General features: G+C 50.0%; 1 protein-coding gene across 2 annotated transcripts in view; it reads right to left on the bottom strand.

The window, feature by feature from the left end:
- The window catches only part of STAG2 (STAG2 cohesin complex component), a 92025-nt gene extending 79256 nt beyond the window's left edge, over positions 1–12769 (bottom strand). For both annotated transcript variants that reach the window (XM_066581695.1, XM_066581696.1), the window contains exon 1: positions 12548–12769. The gene's annotated coding sequence lies outside the window, so the exon portion shown is untranslated. The remainder of the gene's footprint in view (positions 1–12547) is intronic.
- Between the last annotated feature and the right edge of the window lie 530 nt (positions 12770–13299).

Raw genomic sequence — 13299 nt, 5'->3', positions numbered from 1 at the left:
GACCCGCACGAAAATGGAGCATGTCACTTTTTTTTCATGCTCCTTTTTTTTTTTAAATTCCCTTTTATTGACCATCTGCAGGTATTTATCTACCCGCGGGTGGTCAATGCATCCCTATGGGGTGCGGATCCGCATGCGGGTGATCCGCTGCGAATTTAAAATCCTATTTTGCCCGTTGACATGAGGCCTTAAGCCGACAGAAAGTCAGCTTGAGCAACCGCTAACAACAAGTGAGCGCTAGTTTCTCTTTTACACTGAACAATTATTGCTCATTTTTGCTCGTTTAAACGAATTCTAAGCAATAATCATTGCGTGTAAAAGAGCCTTAGGGCTGCTCTCACACAGGCTTCTGTTTAAATGCAGCATTTTACAGCGATTTCGAACAGCATTTGCAAACGCGGTCGACAAGGTTTTTAAACACACTATCATTGCAATTGGTGATGAAGTGCATTTAAACAGAGTTTACAGACAACACAGGAAGTAACAGCTTGTTGGGATTGCTCAAGTGGCCAATATGAAAACTGCAATAAGATTTTTTTTTTCGTTGATAATTTTTACCGAGTGACCGAGAAGGGGGGAAAAAAACAAATCAAAGAAAAGAAAAAAGGGGGGGGGTTAATTTAAAGGGGGTTGTACCACAATTGCAAGTTACTCCCTACCCACAGACCAGGGAATAAATTGCTGATTGACGAGGGTCTCACAGCCGAGACCCCTGCCAATCTCAAGAACGGGGGTCCCATATTCCCTATACTTCTCATTACAATGGTATTTCCGTCAGCCGCATTGAAATGAAGAGTGCTGACTGTGTACGCTCGGCCATCATTCCCTTCATGCTGACATCACTGCGGGGGAGGAGCAACACCTGCAATGACAGGCAGAATGAGATACAGGAGTCCCATTCTTGAGATAGGCGGGATTACAGTGGTAAGACCCCCACTGATCAGTAATGATAAGTGATCAGTAATTGTGATACAACCTCTCTATGCATGTCAATTTTGAAAGCTAAATTCATTTAGAGCACGTGTGAAACTCAAGGCCCGCAGACCAAATGCGTCCGACTGCGTCAACTTCTATATGGCCCACCAGGTGTTAAAGCAGGAGATCCTCTTCTAGATCGAAGTGGCCAGAGGAAGACCTTCTGGCACACCATGGACTCATTTGCTGCTTGCCACTGGGTATGGGGATTATGCAGCCACCTCGGTCCTACACTACAGAGTCGGGTGTATGCGGACTGAGCGCTGCGGCTGTTACTGCAGCCCCTGGAGCCTTTGGTGTGCACTCCTGCCTGCTTTCCCCGCTGAGCCCATCCTGCAGCGCTGCTTGCCGGGGCTCAGCGGTGAGGCGGCTCGTACATCCTGGCTGGTCCTCTCTAGCATCCTGCAGAGGACAGTATGTTCCAGCCTGCCTGTCCGTACCCTGTGAGTCTGCTGCACAGATCAGAGAGGAGGTTGTGTTATACTGTTAATTACCCCAGTGAGTAAGGACTCTGCCCTAAGGAATTTTTTTGGGAACCTTTCACCAGATTCTGCTCCCATAATGCATCCTTTTCTCTGACTACCTGGCAGTTTAGAGTGAAGTGTCTGTATTGGGGACCAGTGCCCCAATTTTTCAGGTCTAGAATCTTGCTCTGGTCCGTCTGTTCTCCCCTCCCCCTTTTAAATATATACTTTAAAATAAATAGTCTCACAAACGGCCCTTTGAAGGCAACCATAATGCTGATGTTGCCCTTAGTGAAAGTTAAGTTCGATACCCCTTCTTTAGAGTTACTACTAAGAAAATGTACCCAGAATCCAGTTTACTGGGAAGAGTAAACAGCGGTATTATGTGCAAAACCCAGCAGAACGTGATGAAACATCCGTCATATCTGCTGAGGAAATTCAGTTTGTTTCAATCAACTCTGTTTCAGATTGACTGAGGGTAAGCTCCTGTTAAAGGGGTTTTCCAAGACTGTTATACTGACGATAGATTAGTTGGGGGTTCAACTACCAACACTCTAGTCGATGAGCCATTTGAAGGGATCACAGCTCTTAGACGCACGTTGCGGCATTAACGATGTATACCAGGCATAGTGCCATGCACTGTGTAGTGGCGGTTTCTGGTATTGCAGGTCAATCTCATTTACTTAAATTAGACTGAGCTAAAGGCCATGCGACTGATAAACATAAGCAATAGATTGCAGCACATGCCCGAGTTCTGTGACCCCTTATGCAGCTGATCGACTGCCGAGAGACAACCCCCCCACACTGATCTTATACCGATGACCTTTGCTAATACGTTTTTATAGAGCACTATAGTAAATCGAAAAAACCCAACAATTCCATTTGGTTGCATAGTAATCCTCCCTACTGTTGCCTGCAGTAGACGACAAACACTAAGGGCTCCTTCACACTGGCAATCACGGTTTTGCCGTGGGAAAATCGCGTCTTTGTTCCTGCAATTTTTGAGCGTCATTGCTGCTCTTCTTGCAAAAAACATCGCTGCCGCTTGTGATTCTCGCGCAATTTTTTAGCGCAAAAGTCAATAGCACTTTCTAATGTTAAAAATGCATTGCACAAAAATCACAAGTTTGTGCGTTGCGATAAAAAGGAGGCTCCATAAGGAAACCTGGGAGGTAAAAAAAAATGCAAATCGCAGAAAGATAGGACCTGCGCCATTTTTTTTTTCTCGCAACATCGCATCAGTGAAAACATCGCAAATGGGAATGAAACCTTTGAAAATCATTGGTTTCACAATTCTGCATTTTCACTCTCTCTGCAACAAGAATTGCGCGATTTGGTCGCAAGTGTGAAGGCCCACTAAGGATGTCGCGGAATTGCTTCGGAAATTTTCCATTGCACCCAATTGTGCGAATTTTGGTGCAGATTTGCCTGAGGGTTTTCATTCAGGTAAAAACAGTCCAGGTAAAAAATCCCTACACTCACCTCGTCCGACGCCCTCATAGCAACGCAGCTCTGGTCCCCCGATGGCCTCCATATACTTGGCATCTGTGATCAAGTCTCATCCCCCCATGTGACCGCTGCAACAGTCCTATGGGATGAGCTGTCATCCAAGCAGTATGTCGGCCATCAGGGGACCAGAGATGCATTACCGCAGGAGCACCAAAAGGGGCGAGCGGAGTGTATTTATTTTTCATTTTAAACTGTATTTTTTTATTTTAGAATTTGCAGATTTTGCTATTTATCCATTAATACCTGCAGCAATTAATGCAGATTTTGACTGACTTGAGCGTGCATCTGCTGAGGAGGTTGGAAGAAGCAAAATTCAATCATCCAACAGTTACTGACTATGTATGTCCATTTCAAGGGGATGTTCATACATTGCAGAATTTACACAACAGAAAATCCATCGTAGGGGTTTTCTTGCAGATTTGTGGCAAAATCCACATGTTAAATGCAACTATTGGCATGCTTTGGTGCAGATTTTAATGCAAATTTCACGATGAAAATCTGCAGTATAAATTAGCATGCTATGGTGACGTCTTCCTACATTCTAATTGAAGCTTGGACAGCTCCAATGTCAGAAGATGTCCGACAGGGTATTTTTACCATCTATTGCCATTACTCCACTGACAGAGCCTCTCTGGCGTACACACACTGGCTTTAGCCAGCAGATGGCACCGTTGTGTAACAGCCAAAAAAGAAAGCCTTTTAGGAAACCCCGCTTCCAAAATTAGATTGGAACAGGTTAAGGGAACCTGTTACCAGGTATGAGCATCATACACTAACTTACGTCAGGTTCCCTGCAGTCCAGGGAGGTATTTCCCCAATCCAGGAGTCAGTGTGGACTGGGAAAGGCAATGGCAAACCACCCCACAAAAACAGTCTGCCAAAGCAAACGTCACAATTAGAGTGAACCTACTTGGCCACGCCCCTTTTTCGCACGAGCGCCGCGATTTTCAAGTACTTCCCTACACGGGCGAAAAGATTGGGGGGGGGGGCGCCGTGGGTGAGTGGGGAGAGAGAGGGCTCCCCCGTTCCCCGCTGCTACCCCCGCTCCGCCACGCCTCCCCCCGCCGAATCTTTTCACCCGAGTACAGAAGTACTCGAAAATCGCGGTGCTCGATCGAGTAATTACTCGAAACGAGTACGTTCGCTCATCTTTAGTCACAATGTGACGACACCCCAGGAGTCAGTCATGACTGTGCTTGCACCTACAGTTGGCCCATCCTCCAGATAGGTCATCAATTTTTAAGAGCTGGAAAACCCCTTGAAATATATGAATACATGGAAGCAGTGAACATATTAACATAGTATGCAAAGCTTTAAAAAAAAAAAAGACATATGTTCATGCAGTTCAGCCTATTACTTCCCAATATTGATCCAGAGGAAGGCAAAAAAATAAAAAGACAAAAAAAGAAACAAAAAAACAATGAGGTGGAAGCCAATTTTCCCCATTGAAACTACGGACAAAGCTGCCATCATATAATCCATCTCTCGTGTGTCTGCATGGTTACCAACTGTATAGTCTAATCCTGCAGTCATGCTCCCTTTCTACCTGTCCTCAATGTTAGGGCTCCTTTCCACTGGCGAGGTAATCGCACGTTTTCAGTGCGATGGGAGAGTGCGAGCTCTCGCAAGAAAGACCCACACCTGTTGTTCTATGACAACCTTTCCACTAGCAATGTTTAAGGGCAAGCTGCGATGCGAGGATTAAAAATCGCAACAGGAAGATTGTTTCAGCGTTTTGCATTTTTCTGTTGCCCATACAGTGCAATGGCAAAACAGATTCTCGCAACGCAAAAATTGCAATAAGATTTTAACATTGTGATTTTCTCGCAGCGATATAGCTATGGCCAGTGGAAAGGAGCCCTTAGAGTAGCAATAACAAGAGGGAGTATAACTGCAAGATGTATGGCCAAATATTAGCTGATTGCCAGCAGCTAAACCTTGGCCATCATCTGAGGCCACGGTGGCTGTTGTCAACCTTCCTTGGCCAATAGCTTAAGTAATGCATCGTTGTTTTATACACTCGGCACGACAAGACTATAAAGGCTAGAACTTCCAGCTACTGGTGCATTATGTCTCCACCGGAACTAGGGGTGGAGACACGGGTTGGCCAGTTTGACATGCAGGGGATGGGCAGATGACGCCCACAGGTGCTGATTGGCTGAACTGCTCTAAGCGTATCGGCTCCCAGGTGCTGATTGGCTTCGCTGCTGTGTCTTCGCTCCCGTCTGCCCTGCTGCTGTCAGTCTTCAGTGCCGAACCCGCTGCTGTTCGTGTTTGTGCCGGTACTGTTGTACCTTGTCACCACCGGAAGCTAGGGGTTTAACAGGGCTTGCATAGAGAAACGCCCAGGTCATTCCCCTAGTTCCCAATTGGCTGAATTGTTGAAGGTCCTAGCAGTGTCTGTACTAATTTTTGGCTGGGCTGCAGGCTTAGGCCCCCTGCCCATGGCAGTGATTTCGCCGGTGGTAAACCGCCAGCGAATCACGACGGCTGAAGCTTTCCATAGCGTTGCTATGGAAAGTGCCAGCCCCATGTCCACGAGCAGAGAATCATTGTGATTCTTCGCTTGTAGCCAGCAATTCGCAGCATGCTGCGAATTGCCCTGTTTCTCCGCAGTCAGCCTGTAAGATAGGCTGACCTGCGGAGAACGGTCTACCGGCTCCTGCTCCTAGGCGGCGACTCCCACGGCTGAGATTCGCAACGGGATATCGCAACGCCTGTGGACAGGAGGCGTTAAGGTAAGTTTTGCTGTTAGGCTTACATTATTAGATCTACATGCCCCTGTAACATGGAAGCATGTAGAGCTAATAATGTAAGGCTAACACAAAAACAAACCCTAACCCTAAGCCTCCATGCCAGGCAAAAATCAATACAGTCTAATTGCCTTGCCTGTCCCCGCTGCCCTGTCAGTTTTAAAGTGCCATGCACACAGAAATCGGTGCCCTACTGTCGGCAACACTATCGTCCTCCCTCCTGACCACACCGCTGCGGGCAACACTGTCCTGCCCCCATGCTGTAGCAGCGCTCAGCGCAGTAGATGAGGCCCTTCCCACACTCTCCGCACTTTCAGGGGATGTGGCCGCTGATGGCTACTCCGGTCCCCTGCCTTCTCGCCCTTCAGTAGCTGTCCCCGGCGCCGCTGCCGAGAGGCGGCTGGGGAGCGGAGTAGCTTTCAGCGGCCGCATTCCGCCGCTAGAGTAGGTTGGAGGACAGTGTAGCCACCGCCTAGCTGATCTCGCCGCTACAGCCGGGGGGAGTCTGGCGGTGGGGTGGCCACGAGGGAGGACAGAGGAGAGAATTCAGCCAATCGGGAGCTAGGGGGCGTTCCTCTATGCAAGCCCTGTCAAACCCCTAGCTTCCGGTGATGACAAGGTACAAAATGTACCTTTTGAGTGTGCCATCTGCGCTGCTGACCCCCGTCTCAGTGTCGTCGCTAGCCTTGCCATCAGCTTTGGCTGTGCTCCCGGACCCAATGTGACTCTGACCGAAGCTGCACTCCCAGCTCCTTTGTCACTATCATCCTCTCTGGCGCTCTCCCATCTCCACTCCCGGCCCCAATGTCACAGTCCCCGGCGGTCTCCCTTCTCCGCTGCCGGCCCCACTGTAATATTGCCCGGCGCACTAGCATGTGTCCGCTCACAGGGCCGCGGTCAGGCTCCCACGGCGGACTCCCCTCTGTGCTTCCAGATCCGCTGTCACGGTCGTTGCCAAGGGCAATATCAGCTTCTTTGAGTTTGTGTGTTTCAAAACTGCCTTGAATCACTCTGGGCAAGTAGAAATCCTCTGCCATGATTGTCAGCCAGGGCGGCAGATCGCAGAGTGTCTCCCATTCATTGCTTTCAATAGGAGACATCGCAAGTGTGCACCTACCGACGAACGATGCACGAGTGAGGGGAATAAAAGGAAAAAAATAAATAAAAATCGCTCATGTGTATGACCCCATTTAAAAGACTCTCTCAGCTGTGTGTAAATGGCCTTAGGGCTCATGTCCACGGGCAAAAGAAGAATTAAAATCCGCAGCGGATTTTAACTCTTCTCCTGCCCGCGGATCCGCACCCCATAGGGATGCATTGACCACCCGCGGGTAGATAAATACCCGCGGATGGTCAATAAAAGGGATTTTAAAAAAAATGGAGCATGAAAAAATCTGGACCATGCTCCATTTTCATGCGGGTCTCCCGCGGGGACGGCTCCCGCGGGCTTCTATTGAAGCCTATGGAAGCCGTCCGGATCCGTGGGAGACAAAAATCGGGATTTACTCATACGCTCCGTTTCTTCTCTTCGCCGCGGCGCCATCTTCTCTCCGTCGCGGCCGGATCTTTTTTCTTCGGGACGGCACATGCGCGGGGCACGTCACCGACGTCATCATGCGCATCCGCCGAGCCGAAGAAAGAAGATCCGGCCGCGACGCAGAGAAGAGGACGCCGCGGCGAAGAGAAGAAACGGAGCGGATGGGAGGTGAGTTTATTCTCATTTAGTCTTATTTTTATGCCTCATGTCCGCGGGGCAGGAGGGACCCACTGCAGATTCTCCATGGAGAATCCGGAGCGGGCCTGATTTTCCCCGTGGACATGAGGCCTTAGTGTATGGCGGCAGCTCATCTATAGCTCTTCCCCCATTCATCACCAACATATGAAGAGTGAGGCTCCCTCTCTCCGTAGCATACCCTCATGGGTAACAGCAGCATGGAGGACATTATACAGCAGCACTGGCATGTGTGGCTGAGAATCCAGCAATGGGCCCAAATAGCACTCAGCACTGATCTCTCCTGCGTGAAAGAACAGGAACGATTATCGTTGAAGCGTTCCGTATAGAAGAACCCCGACATGTGACTGCAGGGACAGACCACATATTTGTAGTCTGCAGCAATGGAGAAACACAGTTTGAGCTATATGTACAAAAGAGCAAATTTTGTCAGGACTATGTTAAAAGGGCTTTGAACTCCGCTACTGCCATTAGCCCCATCAAAAAGAAAAGAGCAGCCCCGCTCATGCCAGTGCTCCATTCGTAGTGACGTCACAGCGGTCGGAGCCGTAATCCAGCAGTCTCCGTTCTCAGGATCTGTGGTGGTCCCAGCAGTTGGAACCCCACTCATTAATTTTCACCTACCCAGTGGACAAGTGAAAACTGGAAAAGACACCCATCCCCGGAATACCACTATATGCCAATTTCACACGGGCAAGTGAAACTCGGCCCGCTCTCATGCTCAGGAACGTGCCATGTCCCTGCAGATTGCCATGACATTCATCGGCTCTCTGAGAGTTCATGGCCAATGGCTTCACAGAGGGAGCTCCCACATTAACTCTGTGCATGCTGCAATCAACACTGAGGTTGTGTCTTTCTCCTCCGTTATTCTATATATGGGAGTGAGATTAGTTGATTCTTTAGGAGTCCGAGAGGGTGCAGCCAGTCCACGATATATCCCACCTCCTGAGAGGACGTACAGATCCATGGAATAAATGTAGGAAAAAAGGTGGTTGTAGGCGCCTTTCCTTTTCTTAAAGAGGCACGAGACGGGATTTTAAGATAGACTCCTCTGTTTTTATTAAGAATTAATCCAGCATATAATAGACGTAGTTTAGGGCTGTTGCGCCCCTTCCTCAGAATTTCAGCTGGGGACACACATTCTTTCCAATGGGACCGCTGGAGATAGAGATGAGCGCTTCAACTTGTCCGTCACCGGCGGTCCAAACGAAAAAGAATGGTACAGCGGTGCGCATGTGCAACCATCGCTCCACCTAATCTGAAACACTCCAGAACGCCATTCCCCCATTTGACAGGGGTCCCTGCATTCCGACACCCCCACATTTACTTATAACTTGGCTTCGGGAAACAACGCCCTTTAGAAGCGGCTGTGACTTAAACAGGCATACGCTGACTAGCTCAAACAAAACAAAGAGGCGGAACAGGATTAGAAAAAAAAAAATCTTGGATTTTATACAGACAAGAAAAAAAATAAAAAATTTAAAAAACACACCAACGACCTACTTCCATTAGAACAAGACTGGCGAGCCCCTACTATCCAACAGTGTGTGATTCGGACAAGCATTGTCGCAAACACTGCTGACAAGCGGCCATATGGATTTTCTGCTCTTTTTTTTTTTTTTTTAAAGACGAGCCGAGAAAGAGTTTTCCACAAAAAACTATTTTATGGCCAAGAAGATGTACAAACATATCAACTGCCGGTGACAAAAAAATATTGTCTGCGTATAAAAAAAAGCAGCGTGGACAGAAAACAACAATGAAGTATAATTTAAGGCGCAAACAGACACTTAGACAAGACAAAATCAATGCCGACTTTTATGCCCATCGCTTCTCAAAAGCAAAACCGATCGTGTCAAATATTTTAAATTGACCCATTTGTTTATATCTGGATCCTGTTCTCGGTCTCCGCGATGACGACGGCGCAGAGACAATCGTCTACGGAGCCACCGGAGCAGTACAGGTCGGGATGGTAGAGAACAAGTCAGACGAGTCAGAAGATCCTGTGACCTACAATTACATGTTCTGCACTTCCTCCCAGCATGCTGAAGATAGATAGATAGATAGATAGATAGATAGATAGATAGATAGATAGATAGATAGATAGATAGATAGATAGATAGATAGATAGATAGATAGATAGATAGATAGATAGATAGATAGATAGATAGATAGATAGATAGATAGATAGATAGATCCCCGTAGTCATGTAGCAGGGTCATCGCTTCGCATGCACGGTGCTCCTTCTAGAAAGCTTTCTTCTCCTCAGCGAGGAAATATGCAAAAGCTTCCCAGAGCCGAGGGAGCCTGTAAGTGTAAGAGGGACAAACTTGTAGCCGCACCCCCCAACACGGCCAGCCAATGGGAAGCAACACAAGAGGAGGGTGGCAGCAAACACAACAGACCCTCCCTGAAGGCCCTGGTGATGGTGTGACGCAGTTAGGTTGCCCGATCTCCCCCCTCCCTTTGACAACATCAGTCAGCTGCAAGTAATGCTAACTGAATGGAAAAAACAATATTTCATCTGCTAACCTACATTCAGCAGTAATGACAGGGAGGTGTATGTGCGGGCCGTGTACATACCAGTCATGTGACTGCGCTTTATATGGAACACCACTAACATTTATCAGCCTATTGATTCATCCCATAACAAAAGGCAGAGCTGGGGAGGAACCCTAAACTGCGAGGTGTGGCAGGAGGCGGCTTCTGGGGCGCCATGGAATAGGTTGGCGCTATATAAAGGTTGATATTAGAACACGTTAGGAGGCCGACTTCACAGTGAAATGGAGCTGTTTTTGTCAGAACCAAGATTTGGTCTTCAAGAAAAAAAAAAAAAAAGTTCCAGTCCAGCAGATGTGGCCGAGCAGTGAGCAGTAAGTGCAGCCCGCCCGCTGGGGGACGTATTCTGTCACACATGGAGATGGACGGACGGAGCCTCTTATGGCAACAATCGCTGATGCTTCTAATATCTGCATTGTACTCCTAACTGATACAACAGTCATAAAGTAGTAACAAGGAGCAGATACGGGCCGACGCCGGCCCCCCGGACACACGGCCGACACCGCCCCCCCCCGGACGCACGGCCGACGCCGGCCCCCCCGGACGCACGTACCATTGTCTACTTGTCATCTCAGCGACCCGGCTACCACTCAAGATTTATTAATGTACACTACAAGTCCCAGCGGAGGCCCAACAGCTGCCGCAGGGTACACCGGGCACATCACCCCTCCATGTGACCACAGACCAACGCCGCAGCTTCTGAGAGGATCTGACTTATGCAGAGGCAGAAGAATCCATCAGCAGAAGAGTCCGACACTTCGCGGAGCCGTTCCATCATGTGAGGGCGGGGGGCACTACACCCAAATAGGGCGGGGGGGCACTACACCCAAATAGGGCGGGGGGGGCACTACACCCAAATAGGGCGGGGGGGGCACTACACACTGCGCTGACCGGGTGATGCCGCACACCTGCTGCTACACGTCTTATTCTTTACAGAGATCCATCACCTCCAAGCAGGACCAGAAACTCTAAGTGTCGGGGGAGGGGAGGGGGATTATACTCCCGGCGGAGGACTTCAGCACATGGTCCAAGTAACCTGCCTTACTGGACCGCAGGGCTCCTCCATACAGCCGTCTGAAACAGGTCACATGTTCGGACTTCTCCATTACACAGGAAGGGGGGCGCAGGTAAACATACAGCCCCTCCCCCACAATAAGGGCTGAGGCATTTATAAGACTTCAGAGAGGGCAGATAAGAAGGTAAAACAAACGACTTCTTGCCTTCAAATGTCACTTCCACACCTCTGCAGCGGCGGCCAATCCGCTACCTCAGCGGTCACATGCCAGCAACCGCCAATCCGCTACCTCGGCGGTCACATGACAGCAACCGCCAATCCGCTACCTCGGCGGTCACATGACAGCAACCGCCAATCCGCTACCTCGGCGGTCACATGACAGCAACCGCCAATCCGCTACCTCGGCGGTCACATGACAGCAACCGCCAATCCGCTACCTCGGCGGTCACATGACAGCAACCGCCAATCCGCTACCTCGGCGGTCACATGACAGCAACCGCCAATCCGCTACCTCGGCGGTCACATGACAGCAACCGCCAATCCGCTACCTCGGCGGTCACGACAGCAACCGCCAATCCGCTACCTCGGCGGTCACATGTACATGCACAGCACATGATCCCCATACGCCAATTACTACATGACCAATCAGCGGCACGCGGACATCACAGTTCGTGCCGGACACTTGGGGAGGGAAAAAAAATATATAAAATCTTTTTTTGTTTTTTACTCTAATCCTCATGAAGTTTTAAAAAATTAAATAAAATCTGATAAACCCTTTAAAAAAAAAAAAAGGGGGCGTCTGGTTAAAACTTAAAATATAAAACCAAATGGGTTAAATTGCCTAAATAAACGCGGTATTGTCCTCCCGCCTGGCGATCCGTCCGGCCCCTGTAAGTGGAGAGCTGCTAGGCTCTCACAAACGGAGCGCTCCCTTTAACAGCGTTGGTCAGGTGACCTCCGCCTGCCAATCAGCTGCTCACAGCCCAGAAGTTTGTTGAGCATTGAGGCTGCGGCCTCTGATTGGCAGGCGGCGATCACCTGACTTCTATTGTCACACAGTGGGGGGGCTGGCGGCGCCCCCAACAGGACGATCCCATTAAAATTTTCTCATTTTAACCCATTTGGCTCCATAGAGTTAAATTTTAAAAAAGTTAAAAGGTGTTGCGGCTCCAATGTTGTCCCCAATATGTCCCCACAACACAGAGGTCACCGAGGAGCGCCACCACCAATAGCAAGTCCACAAGTCACCGACTCCAGCGGGGGGCGCTGCGGCTCCTGGCGCCAAAACACGGGTGCAGCGGCCGGCGGAGGGATACGGCGCGGCGGCAGAGGCCTGGGGCCGCGGATGACGACTGCTGCCTCCGTCCCCGGACAGCGGGAAAGCCGTGAGGAGAAAGGCCGCGTCCTCCCCGCCGCTCTCCCCGCCCAGGCCCGGCCACAGCGCCTCCACCGGCCGGAAAATCCCGCCCGCGCAACTCCGCCGCTCACAACAAGGCCGCGCCGAGAAAACTTCCACACACGCCGCCGCCATTTTACAACTTACCTCGTCTCCCACACAGCGCGCCTCCCGGGGGAGGGCCTCGTCCCGCCGCCTCCTGCTCTCCCCAACTGCACGGGCTCCGGGCGGCGCTCAGGCGGCAGCCCGCGGAGGTCTCAGCCCGCCGCACGGATATACGGCCTCACGACACAAATAACAAGCGGGCTGGCGGCGGCTCACGGGCGGCTCGAGTTGTTCGCTCTTCGGCAGCTCCAAGTCGAATGAGGCGCGCAGGCGCCACCTGGTGGTCACAAGGGAACGGCCGGCTCTTGCTGGGGCGCAGCGCCACCTGCCGCCCAGGCTTATGGTTTCCTTCAGGGAGTTAACTCTACCGCTGCCAGGAGGGAGGGAAGTTTTTGGTAACCTCTTCTGTGCTGTGCGGGGAGAGACAATCCGGGACTGTAGGAGGGAGCGGGCTCAGCATTACAATGACTACTCGGGCGGGTGATTGCGTCTCATGGCTGTTACACCAAACAATTATTGTTCGAAGAAGCGAAAATGAATGATAATCATTTTCTGCTTCGCCCATGGACAGGCGGCCTTGGGCTGGTCTCAGACAGGTATATTTCAGCTCCCTATTTGGTCCGTATTTTGGGGGCTGCAGTATGGAGCTGATGTAAATCTATATCTTTTCACACCGTTGTGTATACATCCGTTTTTTTGAAAACTTAGCGTGACCTACTTTTTGCCTCCATATTACTAATGTATTCTATTGGGCCAATACCGATCAGCATCGGCCGTACAACGGATCCGTATCA

This window comes from Eleutherodactylus coqui, chromosome 10 (assembly GCF_035609145.1).
Source record: "Eleutherodactylus coqui strain aEleCoq1 chromosome 10, aEleCoq1.hap1, whole genome shotgun sequence".
NCBI classification, from domain to species: Eukaryota; Metazoa; Chordata; class Amphibia; order Anura; family Eleutherodactylidae; genus Eleutherodactylus; species Eleutherodactylus coqui.
Note: the sequence above shows the minus strand (reverse complement) of the source record. Positions and strands in the feature narration are given on the sequence as shown.